This window comes from Trachypithecus francoisi, unplaced genomic scaffold, assembly GCF_009764315.1.
Source record: "Trachypithecus francoisi isolate TF-2019V2 unplaced genomic scaffold, Tfra_2.0 Lachesis_group12, whole genome shotgun sequence".
Lineage (NCBI taxonomy): Eukaryota > Metazoa > Chordata > Mammalia > Primates > Cercopithecidae > Trachypithecus > Trachypithecus francoisi.
In genome coordinates this window covers 72834545-72854092 of record NW_022681457.1, presented here as the reverse complement: position 1 = coordinate 72854092, position 19548 = coordinate 72834545, and the positions used below count along the sequence as shown (strand labels likewise).

Genomic DNA, 19548 nt, shown 5'->3' with positions numbered 1-19548 from the left:
GTAGATGTTGTATTGTAAAATATTATGCAACAATCAAAAGCAATGGATTAGATGCATCCACAGCAAGATGAATGCATTTTAAAACAGTGCTCAGTAAAAAACATGAAGAAACAAAATGAGATTAAAACATTATGCTATTTGCAGAAATTAAAAATCTATTAATACAAAACAAAAATTCACTTTTTGTAGGAACAGATACAAATTAAAATAACAGACACTTTAAATAAAACTTAGTTATCTAAGTGGGGAAGAGAAAAGGAATAAAAGAGAAAAAAAATGAACAAATAGGTTGGGCACGGTGGTTCACCTGTGAATCCCAGCACTTTGGGAGGCCAAGGCAGGTGGACCACTTGAGCCGAGGAGTTTGAAACCAGCCTGAGCAACATGGTGAAACTCCATCTCTATTAAAAATACAAAAATTAGCTGGGCATGGTGTGCAGCTGTAGCTGTAGTCCCAGCTACTTGGGAGTTTGAGGTAGGAGGATCGCCTTGAACCCAAGAGGTCGAAGCTGCAGTGAGCCAAGATTGCACTACTACACTCCAGCTTGGATGACAGAGTGAGATCCTATCTCAAATATATATATATATATACATAAAATAAAATGAAATTTAGAAGTGACATTGTCACCAACCAAAGATGATAAAGTACTATGTACTAAGTAGTATGATTAATTAAATCCTCAAAACTGGAAGGAAATACAATAATATTGTATATTATACAATAATATTAACTTTCTTCCTAATACATATGTTGACTCCAGAGTTCTACACTGAATACCTATTAATTTGCAAAAATAAGTTTACAATCGTAATTTTAAAAAATCATCTGGAGGAGTATGTTTCAGTGGCAGAATGGTGGTGTTCAAAAGATGTGTCCTGGAAAGAAACACAAAAAATTTCAGTCTATGTGCAGAATGGGTAGAATTATGCATGCATTTTCTTCTTGTTAAAATTATCATTTCCTTTTGTTTGATTTGGGTTTTTTTTTATTTTTATTTTTTATAGAGACAGAGTCTTGCTGTGTTGCCCAGGTTGGTCTTGAACTCCTGGGCTCAAGTGGTCCTCCTGCCTTGGCCTCTTAAAGTGCTGAGATTACACGTGTGAGCCAACACACCCGGCCTGATTTTTATTTTTATTTTTATTTTTTTGAGACAAGGTCTTGCTCTGTTGCACAGGCTGGAGTGCAGTGGCATCATCTCAGCTCACTGAAGCCTTTATCTCCTGGACTCAAGCAATCCTCTAACCTCAGGGTAGCTGGGACTACAAGCATGCACCATGATGCCCAGCTAATTTTTAATTTTTTCATGGAGATGGAGTTCTACTATGTTGCCCAGGCTGGTCTGGAACTCCCGGACTCAAGTGATCCTCCTTCCTCGACCTCCCTGAGTCCTGGGATTACAGGTGTGGGCCACCATGCCTGGCATACCATAATTTCTGAAACAGTATATGCACAATCAATCAAAATAAAAGGCAAAAGAAAATTTATCAAAGGTAAGAGCAGTAGGTTTAAAAAATATTCAAATGAATCCTTACTGTAAACAAGGATTACAAAATCCTTCCTAAAAATATCTTCATCCGGTGATACTGAAAACATGTAACAATTGGTAAAGCATACACCTGAGGAATCAGAGCAGACATTTATAGTAAACAATGCTCATATCAGACTGGCATCCCTAAAATATAAATCACCAGGCACACCAGTCCTCCAGCCCCCAAAACAAAATATTTAGACTCAGCCCCTGAAGCTTAGCTATTTTTCACAACAGAAAGACTCTTAGGCTGTAGAAATAGGTATAAAGTCAAGTTTTCCAAACCAGAATAAAGATTGTATGGTCTAGAAACCACACCAGGCACCAGTCTACAGGGAGGAAGGAAGAAGTTCTTGCTGCTCCTCCCTGACCTCACCACCCTACTTCCTGTCATCTGGTGCTCTGCTCTTTGACTCTGAAATCTGGTCCACACATCCCCTTCTCCTTTGGGCAGACTCATGCACTCTTTTTTGTTTTTAACCTTCCCCAAAAGATGCACACTCATGCATTCTTTAAGATCTGCCTCAAAAGTCACTTCCTTCATGAAGTCTTTTCTCAAACCACCAAAACCACCAGGCACAAATTTGTTCATTTATTCAACTAATTTTTACTGAGCACCTACTATGTTCCAGATCCTGCACCTAGTATGTTCCAGAGCCTGGGCTTATCATTTACTGAACTGTATGACAGCCACGTCTGTGGGTCTGACTCCATGGCTGTTGGATATAGTCATTTAAAAATGCATTTGAAGGGCCGGGCGCGGTGGCTCAAGCCTGTAATCCCAGCACTTTGGGAGGCCGAGACGGGCGGATCACGAGGTCAGGAGATCGAGACCATCCTGGCTAACACTGTGGAACCCCGTCTCTACTAAAAAATAGAAAAAACTAGCCGGGCGAGGTGGCGGGCGCCTGTAGTCCCAGCTACTCGGGAGGCTGAGGCAGGAGAATGGCGTAAACCCGGGAGGCGGAGCTTGCAGTGAGCTGAGATCCGGCCACTACACTCCAGCCCGGGCAACAGAGCGAGACTCCGTCTCAAAAAAAAAAAAAAAAAAAAATGCATTTGAAGGCCAGGTGCACTGGCCTACACCTGTAATCCCAGCACTTTTGGAGGCTGAGATGGGCAGATCACCTGAGGTCAGGAGTTAGGCACTAGCCTGGCCAACATTATGAAACACTGTCTCTACTAAAAATACAAAAATTAGCCAGATGTGGTGGCACACACCTGTAGTCCCAAGCTACTTGGGAGGCTGAGGCAGGAGGATGGCTTGAAGCCTGGAGGCGGAGGTGGCAGTAAGCCGAGATTGTGCCACTGCACTTCAGCCTGGACAACAGAGCAAGACTCTGTCTCAAAACAAAACATAAAGCACTTAAAAAGGCATTTTTTTCCACATGGGATGTTGCCTACTTTATGTATTCAATAGTAATAGATATTCACTCACTCATTCCACAGCCTGGTACAGTGGAACGATAAACTGTTTTCTTTTATAGTGCTTTGAGTTATTGCTTTACGGAAGTATAAGCTTCGAAACCAGACAAGCTCGAGACACTAGTCCTGTCCCTTACTAGCTGTTCAACCTTGAGCAAGTTACTTACCCACTCTGAGCAGTTTCCACATCTGTAAAATGAAGATAAGAATGGTATCCTCTACAATGGCTGCTATGAGGATTAGATGAGCACATTGCAGAAGCTCCACGAATTTACGGCAAAGTGCTTTCTAATCTATAAAGAGCTACAAGAATGCGCGTGATGATGTGTGAGCAGGTAATACAGAAAAAGATAAATATGAGACTAGCAAACTTGCAAACAAGTGACAATTATTTAAAAGTTAGATAGAGTACAAAACAGCAGAAAAGCAAATGGATTTTCACAAAGTACTTTTTCTTATGTTAGGAGGAAATCTAGTTGTTAAGTGCTTGATACGTCTGCAAGAGGAAAACAACATCTGTCCACAAGTATAACCATCAGCACTGCTCAGTAAATACTAATACATACGTTTGTTTATTTTTTATTTTATTTTTATTTTTTCCCAGGCTGGAGTGCAATGGCACGATCTCGGCTCACTGCAACCCTCGCCTCCCAGGTTCAAGCAATGCTCCTGCCTCAGCCTCCCAAGTAGCGGAATTACAGGTGCCTGCCACCAACCCCAGCTAATTTTTTGTATTTTTAGTGGAGATGGAGTTTCACCATGTTAGCCAGGCTGGTCTCAAACTCCTGACCTCAGGAAATCCACCCACCTCAGCTTCCCAAAGTGCTGGGATTATAGGCGTGAGCCACTGTGCCTGGCCCCATACATTTAAACAAAATAAAATCCTTGGGTGTCCTAGGATAAATTGAAAGTGAGGATTAAGTTTATACAGAAGTTTATTTACTGATAACTAATTCCATAAACTCCATAATAATGATAGTAGTGATAGCAACCATTTTTTGACTACATATTTATATCAAGCACTTTACATACATTAGTTCATTTAATCCCTACAACCTCATAAAAGAGAAATAATCACTCCCTTTCCACTAATAAGGAAACAGAAGCCCCAAGAGGCAGTGTGACTTTCCCCAGGTCTCACAGAGCAAAGGGAGTGGGATGGGAAATACAAATCCAAAGTTTATTTCAAAAAAGTAAGTTATTTTGCTCCCCAATTTGTACCAACCTCATGAATATTTCTCCTCCTAACATTTGCCTCTACAATCCCAGTTACAGTTCATCCTTCTGGTCAACAAGGACTCCTTCATTTTTACCCAGAAACGCTTTGTCAGCATCATGTTCCTGCATCTGCCTGTCATTTCCTGGCTCTGTAGTGGGATCCAATTCATTTCCCTTTTCTTCAATTCCCCAAATGCCATCTTCCTCTTCTTCCTCCATTTTCTTTTTCTCCTTGGCCTCTTCTGCCTGTTTGCTTTTTCCAGTTTCTTCATACAGTTCTCTCCATTGCTTCTCTTAGGTCCTGTTTAGAATGTGGAATTTCAAAATAATTTACAGATAGTATAAACAAAGTTAACCAACTTTAGAGATATCTGACATCTTCCCACAATCATTTATTTATTTATTTATTTTTGAGATGGGGTCTCACTCTGTCATCCAAGCTGGAATGCAATGGTGCCATCTTGGTTCATTGCAACCTCTACCTCCTGGGCTCAAGTGGTCCTCCCACCTCAGCCTCCTGAGTAGCTGGGACCACAGGCACACGCCACTACAACTGGCTAATTTTTTTTGTATTTTTCATTGGGATGGGGGTTCGTTATGTTGCCTAGGCTGGTCTTGAACTCCTAAGCTCAGGAGATCCACCCACCTCAGCCTTCCAGAGTGCTGGGATCACAGGCGTGAGACACCGTGCCCAGCCTTCCAACAGTGTTAAGATTTCTGGGATGGTGTTTATTTATATACAAAGTTTCAACATGTGTAGGGTGAATAGAAATGTGTGTGTGTGTGTAGTTTGTTCATAAATAAAATTGGTTCCAATTTAGCAAACATTTATTGAATGCCTACTGCATTGCTAACCACAGTGCTATAACAGGCAATCTACACATGTTATTTACATTCCTCACAGCAAAGTATGAGGTGTGTTCCTTGTTCTGCTTTCTAGATGAGGGATCTGAGATTCAGACTTCCTTACACTTTTCTTGTCGGTCTCCGCAAACTGAAAGTAAGCCCCATGAAGGTAGAAACTTCTCTGTTTTATTTCACTGCTATAACCCCAGCATTTAAAACAGTGCTTTGAACAGGTACTCAAGTACTTGTCAAGTGAATGTATGGTTTAATAATAATAGCTACCATGTATTGAGCACTTACTATATACCAGGAACTTATATGATAGAGGCTATCATTTTTCTCCATTTATAGATGAAGAGCGGTTAAATAACTTGCCTAAGTTCATACAGCTACTAAATAATGCAGACTGGATTTGAACTCAAGCAGTCTAGCTTCAAAATTCAAACTCTTAACCAATATGAAAAAGTAGCTTCACAAAACAATTTTAGATATAATCCCAAAATAAAACAAGACAAAAGCAGACTAAAAAGTATTACAAGGTCAAATAATTTTTCCCAGAATGACTGTTTCAATTTTTTTTTAGATGGTGGCTCACGCTGTCACCCAGATTGGAGTGCAGTGGCCCGATCTCAGCTCACTGCAACCTCTGCCTCCCAGGTTCAAGTGATTCTCCTGTCTCAGTCTCCTGAGTAGCTGGGATTATAGGCGCCCGCCACCGTGCCTGGCTAATTTTTGTACTTTTAGTAGAGATGGGGTTTCACCATGTTGGCCAGTCTGGTCTCGAACTCCTGACCTCAAATGATCCACCCACCTCAGCTTCCCAAAGTGCTGGGATTATAGTCGTGGGCTACCACACCTGGTCTTTCTATTTTTCTTTAAGGAAATATTAAGTATCAAAGTTCTTCAAAAAACAAACAAGCAAACTTTTTTTGTGCCTGTGTTTCTGCGGATGCTCTAAGCATAAGCTTAATCCACCTATTGGGTAATCAAGTATTGGCCACAAACCTGCTTTTGAATGGACCTTCCTGCAGAACCAGGATATCTGCATAGAGCTTGTCAGGGTCATAAGGCCATTGCCCCAAGTATCACTCCACCCATAAAATAGTTCTAGGAGGCTGGGGAAGCCGGTAAACAGCACTCATCACCTTCCTTCTTTCTCGTAGCCGTCCATCAGAAAATAAGCTTAGGTCTATTTTCTGTAATCCCAACACTTTGGTAGGCTGAGGCAGGTGGACTGCTTGAGCCCAGGAGTTCAAGATCAGCCTGGACAACACGGCAAGACCCTGTCTCTACAAAAACGTTAAAAAAAAAAATTAACCCGGCATGGTGGCATGCATCTGTAGTCCCAGCTACTTGGGAGGCTGAGGCAGGAGGATCACTTGAGCCCCAGGGATTGAGTCTGTAGTGAGCTGTATTCTCACCACCATACCCCAGCCTGGGCCAAGAAGCAAGACCCTGTCTCAACGACAACAAAAACCAAAACAAAACAAACAAAAAAAAGAAAAAGAAAATGAGCTCAGTAGCTCCCTTCTAGATCAATGCACTAGAGCAGGTAGTCTGAAACACAAAATGGAGCATGAGAGGCCAGGAGTTTGAAACCAGCCTGGGCAACATAGCAAGATCCCATCTCTTAAAAAAAATTTTTTTTTTTTGAGCTAGAGTTTCGCTCTTGTTGCCCAGGCAGGAGTGCAATGGCGCATCTCGGCTCACTGCAAACTCCGCCTCCTGGGTTCAAGTGATTCTGCTGCCTTAGCCTCCTGAGTAGCTGGGATTACAGGCATCTGCCACCACACCTGGCTAATTTTGTATTTTTAGTAGAGATGGGGATTTCTCCTTGTTGTTCAGGCTGGTCTCAAACTCCCGACCTCAGGTGATCCACCAGCCTCGGCCTCCCAAAGTGTTGGGATTACAGGCGTGAGCCACTGCGCCTGGCCAAAAAAAAAAATTGTTTTTAAGTTAGCTGGGTGTGGTGGCACACTTCTGCACTTCTGTAGTCCTAGCTACTCGAGAGGCTAAGGTGGGAAGATTGCTTGAGCCCAGGAGTTCAAAGCAGCAGTGAGTCACAATCACACCACTGCACTCTGTGCACACAGAGCAAGACTCTGTCTCTTACAAATATGGATATAAATATAAATACTTATATATATACACACACAGAGGCAGAGAGAGAGAGAAACTGCAGGGAAAAATAGATGCATAATTGTAGCTGAAGACTTGAACATCCTCCTCTCAGAACTGATACATCAAGGCTTGGGTAGTATAATTACCATATTTCAACAATTCTATATCCTATACAAGAGTAGACTCTAGGTGGTTAAAAATATAATAAACATGAAAAGTAAAATTATAAAGAAAATATAAGAGACTCTTATGGTTTGTCAATCAAAAGGGAAGGCAAAACTTCAACAAGTCAAAGGCTGCGGATGACTTTGGGAACTTTAAACTCTGAATTTCAGCTCCTACATCTGAAAAATGGAAGTAATAATATCTGTCCTGCTGGGTTGTTCGAGGGCTAAGTGGGATGGTATTTGGAAAGTGCTGACAGAGTCACAAGTACAGAATTATAGATGTCCAGTGAACATGAGTTCTTTCTCCTACCTCTCAGGGCCAAGTGACCAAAAATGAGACAAAGACTATGCAGCTGATTTTTGAAATGCAAAGAACAGTGAACAACTGAGGAGTCAGACATCTGGAATGCAGAGTGGGGGAATACCTTACTTTTCTTATTCCCTGGGTCTTATTTCCAACTTTTTGAGCAAACTCTTCATCATTTGTAAGAAGGAAATTGTTAAAGATGCTGCCCGATTTTACCTGCTGAAGTGAAAACAACAGGATTATTAAAACTAGGTACCTAAATGTCGAAGGGCTTAAAAAGCACCTGGAGACCCTTGCTAAATGCATATTCCCAGGCTACTGGCCCAGAGGTTATAATCAATAATTAATTGTTATTAATAACTCAGGAAATACAAGGGTTATTAATAACACAGAGGGTCCAAAATCCTGTACTGCCCTAGCTGATCTGCTCTAGAACAAAATTAATTTAGTTTCCCAAAATTCTGTGCTCCTTATGCCTCTGAACACTATTTTAGAAGGTTGTGAAGTAAATGTTACCAGTCTGCTAGCCTCCAAATTGGTGTCCACTGGCTCTTGCCCCAGCTCAGATTGATAGTGCCTACTTCTGATGATACTTACATAGAGACGCCTTTAAAAAGGTGGCCAGGCACAGCGGCTTACGCCTGTAATCCCAGAACTTTGGGAGGCCGAGGCTGGAGGATCACGAGGTCAGGAGTTTGAGACCAGCCTGGCCAACATGACGAAACCCTGTCTCTACTAAAAATACAAAAATTAGCTGGGCATGGTGGCGCGTGCCTGTAATCCCAGTTACTTGGGAGGCTGAGGCAGGAGAATCACTTGAACCTGCGAGTTGGAGGTTGTGGTGAGCTGAGATAGCGCCATTGCACTCCAGCCTGGGCAACAAAAAAGGTTCTCTCCTTAATCAGAAAAACTAAAAGACCATAGGAAAAAGAAAAGTTTCAACAAGAAGTGCAAGCAGAATTTAGAATCCTTTTTTATTTTATTTTTATTTTTTGAGAGGGAGTCTTGCTCTGTCGCCCAGGCTGGAGTGCAGTGGCATGATCTTGGCTCACTACAACCTCCACTTCCTTGGTTCAAGTGATTCTCCTGCCTCAGCTTCCTGAGTATCTGAGATTACAGGCATGTGCCACCATGCCTGGCTAATTTTTTTTTTTGTATTTTAGTAGAGACAGGGTTTCACCATGTTGGTCAGGCTGGTTTTGAACTCCTGACCTCAAATGATCCGCCCACCTCGGCCTCCCAAAGTGCTGGGATTACAGGTGTAAGCCATTGCGCCCAGCCAGATTCTATACAATGTAGATCGTGTACTATAGTTCTCTATTTTTTAATAACATTTTTAGTATTTGCAATGAAAGGAAAATATTAATGAAATCCACGGTATATAATATTTTCCGTGTTTGTTTATTGAATGAGAAAGGAACAGAATACAAAGAACACAAGTCATGGAGTCAGACCAGCTCAACCACATACTAGCTGTGTGATCTCGGGCAAGTTTGTTCAATCCCGCTGAGCCTAGTCCCTATAAGTAAAGTAGGGAAAATAATAACTCCCTGAGAGTAGTTTCATGAGAATTAGAGATAATATATGTAAAGCACAGTGTCTAGCAGTTAATAGTCACCCAATAGACACTAGTGGTTATTATCATAACTTTTCAGTATCTGAGTATGTTTCAAAAAGGGCAAAATGATGGTCATTTTATAATTTTTTACTTTTGCAATATGTTAATAAATCATCAAGTCAATGTCATGGGCGTAGTTGTACAATCAGCTGGAAAGTCTGTAGCATGAGTAATCCCATGTCCCTCCCCTGGGCTTTGAAAAAACTGCTGCCTTGAACTCATGGAGACAGAGAGTAGAATGATGGTTACCAAAGACTGAGAAGCGGGGGAGTGGAACCAGGGGTAGGGTGCTGTGAGCAGTGGAGATGGTTAATGGATACAAAAACATAATTAGGTAATTTCAGAATTTTGGGAGGCTGAGGTCAGGAGTTTGAGACTAGCCTGGCCAACATGGTGAAACCCTGTCTCTGCTAAAAATACAAATAATTAGCTGGGTGTGGTGGTGGATGCCTGTAATCCCAACTACTTGGGAGGCTGAGACAGGAGAAATGCTTGAACCTGGGAGGCAGAGGTTGCAGTGAGCAGAGATCTCACCACTGCACTCCAGCCTGGGTGACAGAGTGAGACTCTGTCTCAAAAAAAAAAAAAAAAAAAAAATATATATATATATATATATATATATGTATATATGCTAGGTAGAATGAATAAGATCTAGTATTTGATAGTACAACAAGATGGCTACAGTCAACAGTAATTTATTATACATTTAAAACAACTAAAACACATTCAAAAGTTAGCAGAAGGCAAGAAATAACTAAGATTAGAGCAGAACTGAAGGAGATAGAGACACAAAAAACCCTCCAAAAAATCAATGAATCCAGGAGCTGGTTTTTTGAAAAGATCAACAAAATTGATAGACCGCTAACAAGACTAATAAAGAAGAAAAGAGAAAAGAATCAAATAGACGCAATAAAAAATGATAAAGGGATATCACCACTGATCCCAGAGAAATACAAACTACCATCAGAGAATACTATAAACACCTCTATGCAAATAAACTAGAAAACCTAGAAGAATTGGATAATTTCCTGGACACTTACACTCTCCCAAGACTAAACCAGGAAGAAGTTGAATCCCTGAATAGACCAATAGCAGGCTCTGAAATTGAGGCAATAATAAATAGCCTACCAACCAAAAAAAGTCCAAGACCAGATGGATTCACAGCCGAATTCTACCAGAGGTACAAGGAGGAGTTGGTACCATTCCTTCTGAAACTATTCCTTCTGAAAAACAAGGAATTCTCCCTAACTCATTTTACGAGGCCAACCTCATCCTGACACCAAAGCCTGACAGAGATACAACAAAAAAAGAGAATTTTAGAACAATATCCCGGATGAACATCGATGCAAAAATCCTCAATAAAATACTGGCAAACCATATCCAGCAGCACATCAAATAGCTTATCCACCATGATCAAGTGGGCTTCATCTCTGGGATGCAAGGCTGGTTCAACATACGCAAATCAATAAACGTAATCCAGCATATAAACAGAACCAAAGACAAGAACCACATGATTATCTCAATAGATGCAGAAAAGGCCTTTGACAAAATTCAACAGCCCTTCATGCTAAAAACTCTCAATAAATTTGGTATTGATGGAACGTATCTCAAAATAATAAGAGCTATTTATGACAAACCCACAGCCAATATCATACCAAATGGGCAAAAAAACAGAGAGCCAAATCATGAATGAACTCCCATTCACAATAGCTTCAAACAGAATAAAATACCTAGGAATCCAACTTACAAGGGATGTGAAGGACCTCTTCAAAGAGAACTACAAACCACTGCTCAATGAAATAAAAGAGGACACAAACAAATGGAAGAACATTCCATGCTTATGGATAGGAAGAATCAATATTGTGAAAATGGCCATACTGCCCAAGGTAATTTATGGATTCAATGCCATCCCCATTAAGCTACCAATGACTTTCTTCACAGAATTGGAAAAAACTGCTTTAAAGTTCATATGGAACCAAAAAAGACCCCGCATTGCCAAGACAATCCTAAGCCAAAAGAACAAAGCTGGAGGCATCACGCTACCTGACTTCAAACTATACTACAAGGCTACAGTAATCAAAACAGCATGGTACTGGTACCAAAACACAGATATAGACCAATGGAACAGAACAGAGCCCTCAGAAATAATACCACACATCTACAGCCATCTGATCTTTAACAAACCTGACAAAAACAAGAAATGGGGAAAGAATTCCCTATTTAATAAATGCTGCTGGGAAAATTGGCTAGCCATAAGTAGAAAGCAGAAACTGGATCCTTTCCTTACTCCTTATACGAAAATTAATTCAAGATGTATTAGAGACTTAAATGTTAGACCTAAAACCATAAAAACCCTAGAAGAAAACCTAGGTAATACCATTCCGGACATAGGCATGGGCAAGGACTTCATGTCTAAAACACCAAAAGCAATGGCAACAAAAGCCAAAATTGACAAATGGGATCTAATTAAACTAAAGAGCTTCTGCACAGCAAAAGAAACTACCATCAGAGTGAACAGGCAACCTACAGAATGGGAGAAAATTTTTGCAATCTACTCATCTGACAAAGGGCTAATATCCAGAACCTATAAAGAAACACAATCAAATTTACAAGAAAAAAACAAACAACCCCATCAAAAAGTGGGCAAAGGATATGAACAGACACTTCTCAAAAGAAGACGTTCATACAGCCAACAGACACAGGAAAAAATGCTCATCATCACTTGCCATCAGAGAAATGCAAATCAAAACCACAATGAGATACCATCTCATACCAGTTAGAATGGCAATCATTAAAAAAATCAGGAAACAACAGGTGCTGGAGAGGCTGTGAAGAAATAGGAACACTTTTACACTGTTGGTGGGACTGTAAAGTAGTTCAACCATTGTGGAAAGCAGTGTGGCGATTCCTCAAGGACCTAGAACTAGAAATACCGTTTGACCCAGCCATCCCATTACTGGGGATATACCCCAAGGATCATAAGTCATGCTGCTATAAAGACACATGCACACGTATGTTTATTGTGGCACTATTCACAATAGCAAAGACTTGGAATCAACCCAAATGTCCATCAGTGACAGACTGGATTAAGAAAATGTGGCACATATACACCATGGAATACGATGCAGCCATAAAAAAGGATGAGTTCGTGTCCTTTGTAGGGACGTGGATGCAGGTGGAAGCCATTGTTCTCAGCAAACTATTGCAAGAACAGAAAACCAAATATGGCATGTTCTCACTCATAGGTGGGAATTGAACAATGAGATCACTGGGACACAGGAAGGGGATCATCACACACCGGGTCCTATTGTGGATGGGGGTGGTGCGGGGAGGGATAGCATTAGGAGATATACCTAATGTGAATGACGAGTTAATGGGTACAGCACACCACCATGACACATGTATATGTATGTAACAAACCTGCATGTTGTGCATATGTACCCTAGAACTTAAAGTATATTAATAAAAAAAAAAACAGCTAAAAGAGTGTAATGGGATTGTTTGTAACACAAAGGGTAAATGCTTGAGGTGATGGATACCCTATTTATCCTGATGTGATGATTACATGTTGCATGCCTGTATCAAAATATCTCATGTACCCCATAAATATATATACCTACTATGTACCCACAAAAACTAAAAATTGAAAACAAAAACAAAAAACCCTGCCTTACTGTTTCATAGCCAAAAAAGTTTTCTTGTTTTTAATAGAAAGACTTTTATTTGGGCTTACATTACCCAACCAACCCTGCCTCCAAGAGAAAAACAAGTGATAAAATAGCCACTTTGAATAGAGATAATTATTTTGCTATGAGCCATTTTTTAACAATTGGTTTTTAAAATTCCTTCTGATTCTTTAAGATATTTTCTTACCTTTGGGATTTTTTCTGAGTCGTCAGCAGTCTTGCTAAGAGAACTGCCTATTTGTTGGCTTTTCTATTTTCCCTACTTTCATGAGAACTGCTCCTAATCTCACTGTTGTTTTTAATGCCCTTTTGCCTCCATTGCCCTTACATTAAACTCATGGGCTATGAGCTTGCCAGTCCTGCATCCTAACTGGTGATCATGGTCTACTTATATCTTCTCTGTAAAAGAACTGTGAACTGTGTTCGACTAAAGCCTAAGACCCTAAGGAATTCATTGAAAGTTACCTGTGCTATCCCACTTGAGTAATAACATGTGAAGAGCAAAGGTTTGGGCACTTGTTAGCAATGGGCTCTGACAAGTCAAGTCTCCTCTCTGAGTCCTCAGTGTTCTTATCAGTAAAATGGCAACGGTAAGTCCTACCCTCTTGGCCTCACAGGGCTGTGGCACAGACCATACGATGTAAGGGATATCAATGTGCTTTGTATTATTGTAATCACCTTTGCAAAAATTATGGCAGTGAGAAAAATCTGACATAGGAAAATTGTGACAGTGAAAGAAATCTGACCTAATCAACTTTATCTTGCTTCTAACCTCCAAGCTGCCCTTGTTCATTCCTGGACATAGGCCAAACTAACTATAGAAGAAATTTAGTTTATAATCTATTTTTTTAAAAAAGACGATAGCAGCCCCTTCCCGAAACAAACCCCCTCCTTGCTTGGAGACCAGACTGCCTTTGTAAAACTGACAAAATAGAAATCATGACTCAGGAGTCATGCAGCCAGAGGCCACCTCCCCAATTCTCCTGTAGATAACATCACTATTGTAAAACCTAAGATTGGTATTTGAGGTGTTTTTCCGACTCTGCATTCTGATGCAGAGTGCAGCTGGCACTACCCAAATTGATAAACTGGCTCATCTGGTCTTGTGGCCCCCACCCAGGAACTGACTCAGCTCAAGAGGACAGCTTTGACGCTCTGATTTCACCCTCAACCCAACCAATTGGCATTCCCCATTACCTAGCCCCCACCTGCCAAGCTATCCTTAAAAAAATCCTAGCCTTTGAATTTTCAGAGAGGCTAATATGACTAATAAAAATTTCCTATCCTTCCGCTTAGTGAGCTTTGCATTTATTAAACTCTCTGTTGTGGAAACTTGCTCTTCTCAGTGCTCCAGCTTTTCCGGGCAGTGGGTTAGATGAACCCATTGGGTGATGACATTATGACTAGGTTATACTCATTGTGGTTAGACTACACTCATTCCTTCAAAGATCATAAAGAGTTCCAATGGTAAGAGAACACGTTTCTTTGTTCTCTACCATCTCCTCCCAGCCTCTGTGCTGATTTAAAAAACAAAACCAACAACGAAAAAAAAAAAACAACGCAGTTACTTCCACCAAAGAAAAAAAGGTAAAGGGGTTGTCTTTGGAAGTGTCAGAATAGGGAACAGGAGAGGTCAGGGACTAGGCAGGAAAGTTGACCATCTTACTAGGCTGGGACCAAGGAGGGATGGGGAGGGCATCTGGGCTGCCAGAGCATCTGAAGGCTGGAAATTGGGGCGGAGGCAGGTGAGGGAATTCCCACCCATCTCCATGCTGAGAGTCACTTGACTTTTCCAGTAAAGTGCAGGGATCCCGTGGTAACCTGGATGTTCTGTGATGGCTGAGTGCGGGGGCGGGGGATGTGGGAGGTGGTGGAGTAGGACCTGTGAATGCCAGACCCGATTAGAAGTTAGAAGAAAACATGCTCCCAAGGATAATGCCTGCATTGTGCAGAATTCTCTCTCTCTCTCAAATACACACACACACACACACACACACACACACTCCTCACAAAATTAAGAGATAATGCTGGAGTTTTAGAAATGCAGTCTCGGCCGGGCGCGGTGGCTCAAGCCTGTAATCCCAGCACTTTGGGAGGCCGAGTCGGGTGGATCACGAGGTCAGGAGATCGAGACCATCCTGGCTAACACGGTGAAACCCCGTCTCTACTAAAAAATACAAAAAACTAGCCGGGCGAGGTGGTGGGCGCCTGTAGTCCCAGCTGCTCGGGAGGCTGAGGCAGGAGAATGGCGTGAACCCGGGAGGCGGAGCTTGCAGTGAGCCGAGATCCGGCCACAGCACTCCAGCCTGGGTGACAGAGCGAGACTCCGTCTCAAAAAAAAAAAGAAATGCAGTCTCTTGGGCTTCATTCCAGACCTACTGGATCAGAATCTGTATTTTAATAAGACCTCCCACTTTATTCATATGCATGTTAAAGTTTGAGAAGCACTCCTCTGGCATGGTTTAAATTCTTCAAATACTAAGATTTGCCTGCTTGCAGAGGTTGATAGAACCCAGAGCAATTAGTGTCAAATACTTTTAATTTTGTATATGAATAAAGATACAGTTTAAAGTGTGTACCTTAATGTTTTCAGTGGGGAGGATAAGCATTTTAATGAAATAATCAGATTAGGCATATTAATATGATCACATATGTTTACAAGATGTAGAAAGTTCTCCTTATGTATTAAAAAGAGACAACTGTAAAAAAAAATAATAACAATACAAAGTGTATCCACAGTCTTCAAATTAGAGAGGAAGAAAAGAAAAGAAAGATACAATGTGTCCCTTCCTCCCTTCCTTCCTTTTCTTCTGAACCCTTCCCCACTTCGCTACACATGCTCCTGGTTATTTACTTACATGACCTCATTCTACTCCTATGTTGGTCTTCTTGAGCCAGAGAAGCAAGAAAGTATAAATAAATAAAGTAGAAAATAAATAAACAAACCAAGAAAGCTCCAAATAGGGGGCGTCAGTCCCAGAAACCTTCGGTGGCTCTGAACTGTAGAAATCACTGATCAGAGACACAGATTTCCGTGGCCATGGGACTTTGCAGGATATACCCAAGGACAGGTGGCTATGGCTTCCAGAGGCTCTGTTGTACAGTGTGCAATCATTACAGCAAAGGCTTTAGAGACTGACAGACCTATGTTTGAATCATGTCTCTACCATGCGTTAGCTGTGTGCTCTTGGACATGTCACTTGGCATTTCTGAGTCTCAATTCTCTCAAACATAAAATGCGGAAATAATAAGGGATAACAGTACTTACCTGATAGAGTTGTGAGAATTTGGAGAGGTAATGTAGGTAAAGCACTGACCCCAGGCCAGTGTTTAACAAAAGTGAGTTCCCTTCCTCTCCAGGGGAATTCTTCATCCAGGACTTTGTAGACTATAGTTTCTAACAGACTCCTGGGAGGAATCATGGCCAAGGCCTTTACTCTGGGGCCTTAAGGCACTCTCTTTTCTCCTGATTTGGGGAGGAGTCCTCTCCATCTTTAGTAATAAGTCTCAGAGAAGAAACAGATGGAGAGGACAACAACTTTTCAAAGGCTGGAGTATTTGTCCCCTCCTCTTTACCTTCTAATTAGAGGAAAGATGACTGGCAGAGAGAGGGAAGCTGGGTCAGGACTTATCATCATGGCTGGGGCAATCACCCCTAACATCTGTCTGGGGATTTTAATGTTTCAGAGTTTTACCACATCTCTGATTTCCCTTTATCCCTAGAAGCACCCCCAAGGATCATGTAGGACCAGCAGAAGCAGTGTAAAGTAACTTTGAATCTGACATCAGAAAGACCTGCACTCAGCTGGGCATGGTGGCTCACGCTTGTCATCCCAGGCCAAGGCGGTGGATCACTTGAGGTCAGGAATTGGAGACCAGCCTAGCCAACATGGTGAAACCCTGTCTCTACTAAAAATAGAAAAATTAGGCAGGTGTAGTTGTGCATGCCTGTAGTCCCAGCTACTCAGGAGGCTAAGGCAGGAGAATCACTTGAAGCCAGGAGGCAAAGGTTGCAGTGAGCTGAAATTGCGCCACTGCACTCCAGCATGGATGACAGAGTAAGTGAGACTCTGTCTCAAACAAACAAAAAAAGAGCTGTACTTAAATTATAGCTTTTCTACTTATCTTAACAGATATATGTCTTCAGGCAAATTATTTAACTTTTCTGAGTCTCCCTTTCACATTTAGAAGTAGGAGACTTTCACAGTGTCCTGTTTTCACCCCCATCAATATTACTGATGCTTGCTCATTTTCTAATGTGGGACCCAAAATTTACCAGGTGCTTAAAGAATCTTTTTGTTTTTCAGATTCATTGATTCTAGGTAAATCAGAGGAATAAGCAACATGAACAGAAAAAATGTAGAAAATGCTATTATGCTGAAGTATAATTGTTGCTTCAGAAGTCCAGCATCTGGTGCACTTAACAATAGAGAATATATTAAAATTTTCCAAAATAAAAAAAAGAAGCAGGAGACTTCCTAGTGAAAATTAAATGGCACATACAAAGTCTTTAATATAGCATTTGATACATGAGAGGGACTCAGTAAATTTTAGTAACTGTTATAATTATTAGGAAGAATGTGATGGCCCCCACTTAAAAGATCAGCAGTCTGAGGCTTAGAAAGACCAAGACTTATTCAAGTCTTATGATTTCCAGCCTGGGGCTCTTTCTACTTTGTGAAAACTGAGAGACTGTGGCTCAGTGGCTCTGAGCCCAGAGGGCTTTACCTGCCAAAAGTCCAGGCTGAGAACACTAATGTTATAATAGTGATGAATGGTGGCATCAGGCTTATATTTAGGGTTGTCTATTTTGGGATGAATTCACTCCCCCGGGTAACTGGGATTGTCAGTGATCCGAGGTTTCCATTTTCCCTAAGCAAAGAACCAAACAGTGAACCCGGCATTAGTATTTTGTCATTCTTCTGATCTCATGCAATCAGAAAGGCCAATTGATGTGGTTTGGATCATGTCCCCACCCAAATCTCATGTTGAATTGTAATCCCCAGTGTTGGAGGTGAGGTCTGGTGGGAGGTGATTGGATCACAGGGGCAGAGTTCTCATAAATGGTTTAGCACGATCCCTCCTTTGTACTGAATAGTGAGTGAGTGATCATGAGATCTGCTTACTTTTAAATTGTGTAGCACCTCCCCCCTTTCTCTCTCGCTCCTGCTCCCACCGTGTGAGACACCCTGCCATCACCTTCCACCATCACTGTGGATACCTGAGGCCTCCCCAGAAGCTGATGCCACCATGCTTCCTGTATAGAGATGGTGGATATGCTATAACCAGCCCGGCCAATAGAGTGAAACCCCGTCTCTACTGCAAATACAAAAAATTAGCCGGGCGTGGTGGCGCGTGCCTGTAGTCCTGGCTGCTCGAAAGGCTGAGGTACAAGAATCTCTTGAGCCCAGGAGGTGGAGGTTGCAGTGAGCCGAGATCATGCCACTGCACTCCAGACTGGATGACAGTGCAACACTCTGTCTCAAAATAAATGACTAAATAAATAAAATAAAGTGTCCCTACCCCTTGCACTTTTGGCTCATTCATGTCCTACCCTTTTTCCTTCTGGCCTATTTCTAAGACTTCCAGTTCCTGACCCCAAACCCATGTCCTATTTTGACTATGTTCCTGTGACAGGCTACTTTCCACCACTCTGGACAAACTCCAGGCCCAGGGCTGCCTGGCCCTTTACCTGTCAATGTTGGCCTTTACCAGTCCACCCCATCCTACGTAGGCACAGCCCTGAGAACAGGGCTCAGATGAGGCTACAGTCTTATTGGGGGGTTTAAGAGAAAGGAAGATGACAGGATCTCAGAATTTCTGTTTCATCAATCAGCATTTACATTTCTTTTGTCTCATCTCTCACACCCATTGGAAAGAGAGACCCCCCCTCACCTTATACTTTGGGTTTGGTATCAGAGGCCTTTCCAAATCCCCATCCATAGCCTCATTCCAGTCATCTGGCTTCTTGGCTTCTGGATCCAGGATGTATTCAAAGTCTTCCCAGTCCTAAAATGAAATATTCCTTCATTAGGGTAGATGCGTAGGCTGGCATAAAACTGGGGGTCCAGGCTGGGCGTGGTGGTTCACATCTTCAATCCCAGCACTTTGGAGGCCAATGTGGGAGGACTGCTTGAGCCCGGGAGTTCAAGACCAGCCTGGGCAATATAGTGAGATCCTGTCCCTACCCCAAAAAACTTCAAAAATTAGGTAAGTGTGGTGGCACGCACCTGGCAGGAGGATCTGAGCCCAGGAGGTGGAGGTCACAGTGAGCCATGATTATGTCACTGCACTCCAGCCTGGGTGACAGAGCGAGATCATAAAAAAGGAAAGGAAAGGAGAGGAGAGGAGAGGAGAGGAGAGAAGAAACGGGGCATCCAGAGTGCTGTCAGGCTGGACCTGGGTAATTCCTTCTGCCCCCTCCCATCATCATCTATATGAAGGTCCAGCTCAAGACCTGTAAACAAACATAGGGCAGAAAACAAAGAGGCTTTAAGCACTTCCAATCCCTTCTCTGGGTTCACTATCACTTTGATCTTGAGTTCTTTAAGCTTAAATAAGATGGGAATTTCCCTTGTCTCTGGACACACACTCCCCCACAATCATGGCCCCTTATTGTTATAATAGGTCT

General features: G+C 41.9%; 1 long non-coding RNA gene across 1 annotated transcript; it reads left to right on the top strand.

Annotated features, from left to right (window-relative positions):
• The first annotated feature begins 6305 nt into the window (after window positions 1-6305).
• LOC117093882 lies at window positions 6306-18373 on the top strand. The gene is made up of 3 exons (XR_004441289.1): window positions 6306-6429; window positions 16761-16763; window positions 18354-18373. It is a non-coding gene; the product is annotated as an uncharacterized LOC117093882 (long non-coding RNA).
• The last annotated feature ends 1175 nt before the right edge of the window (window positions 18374-19548 follow it).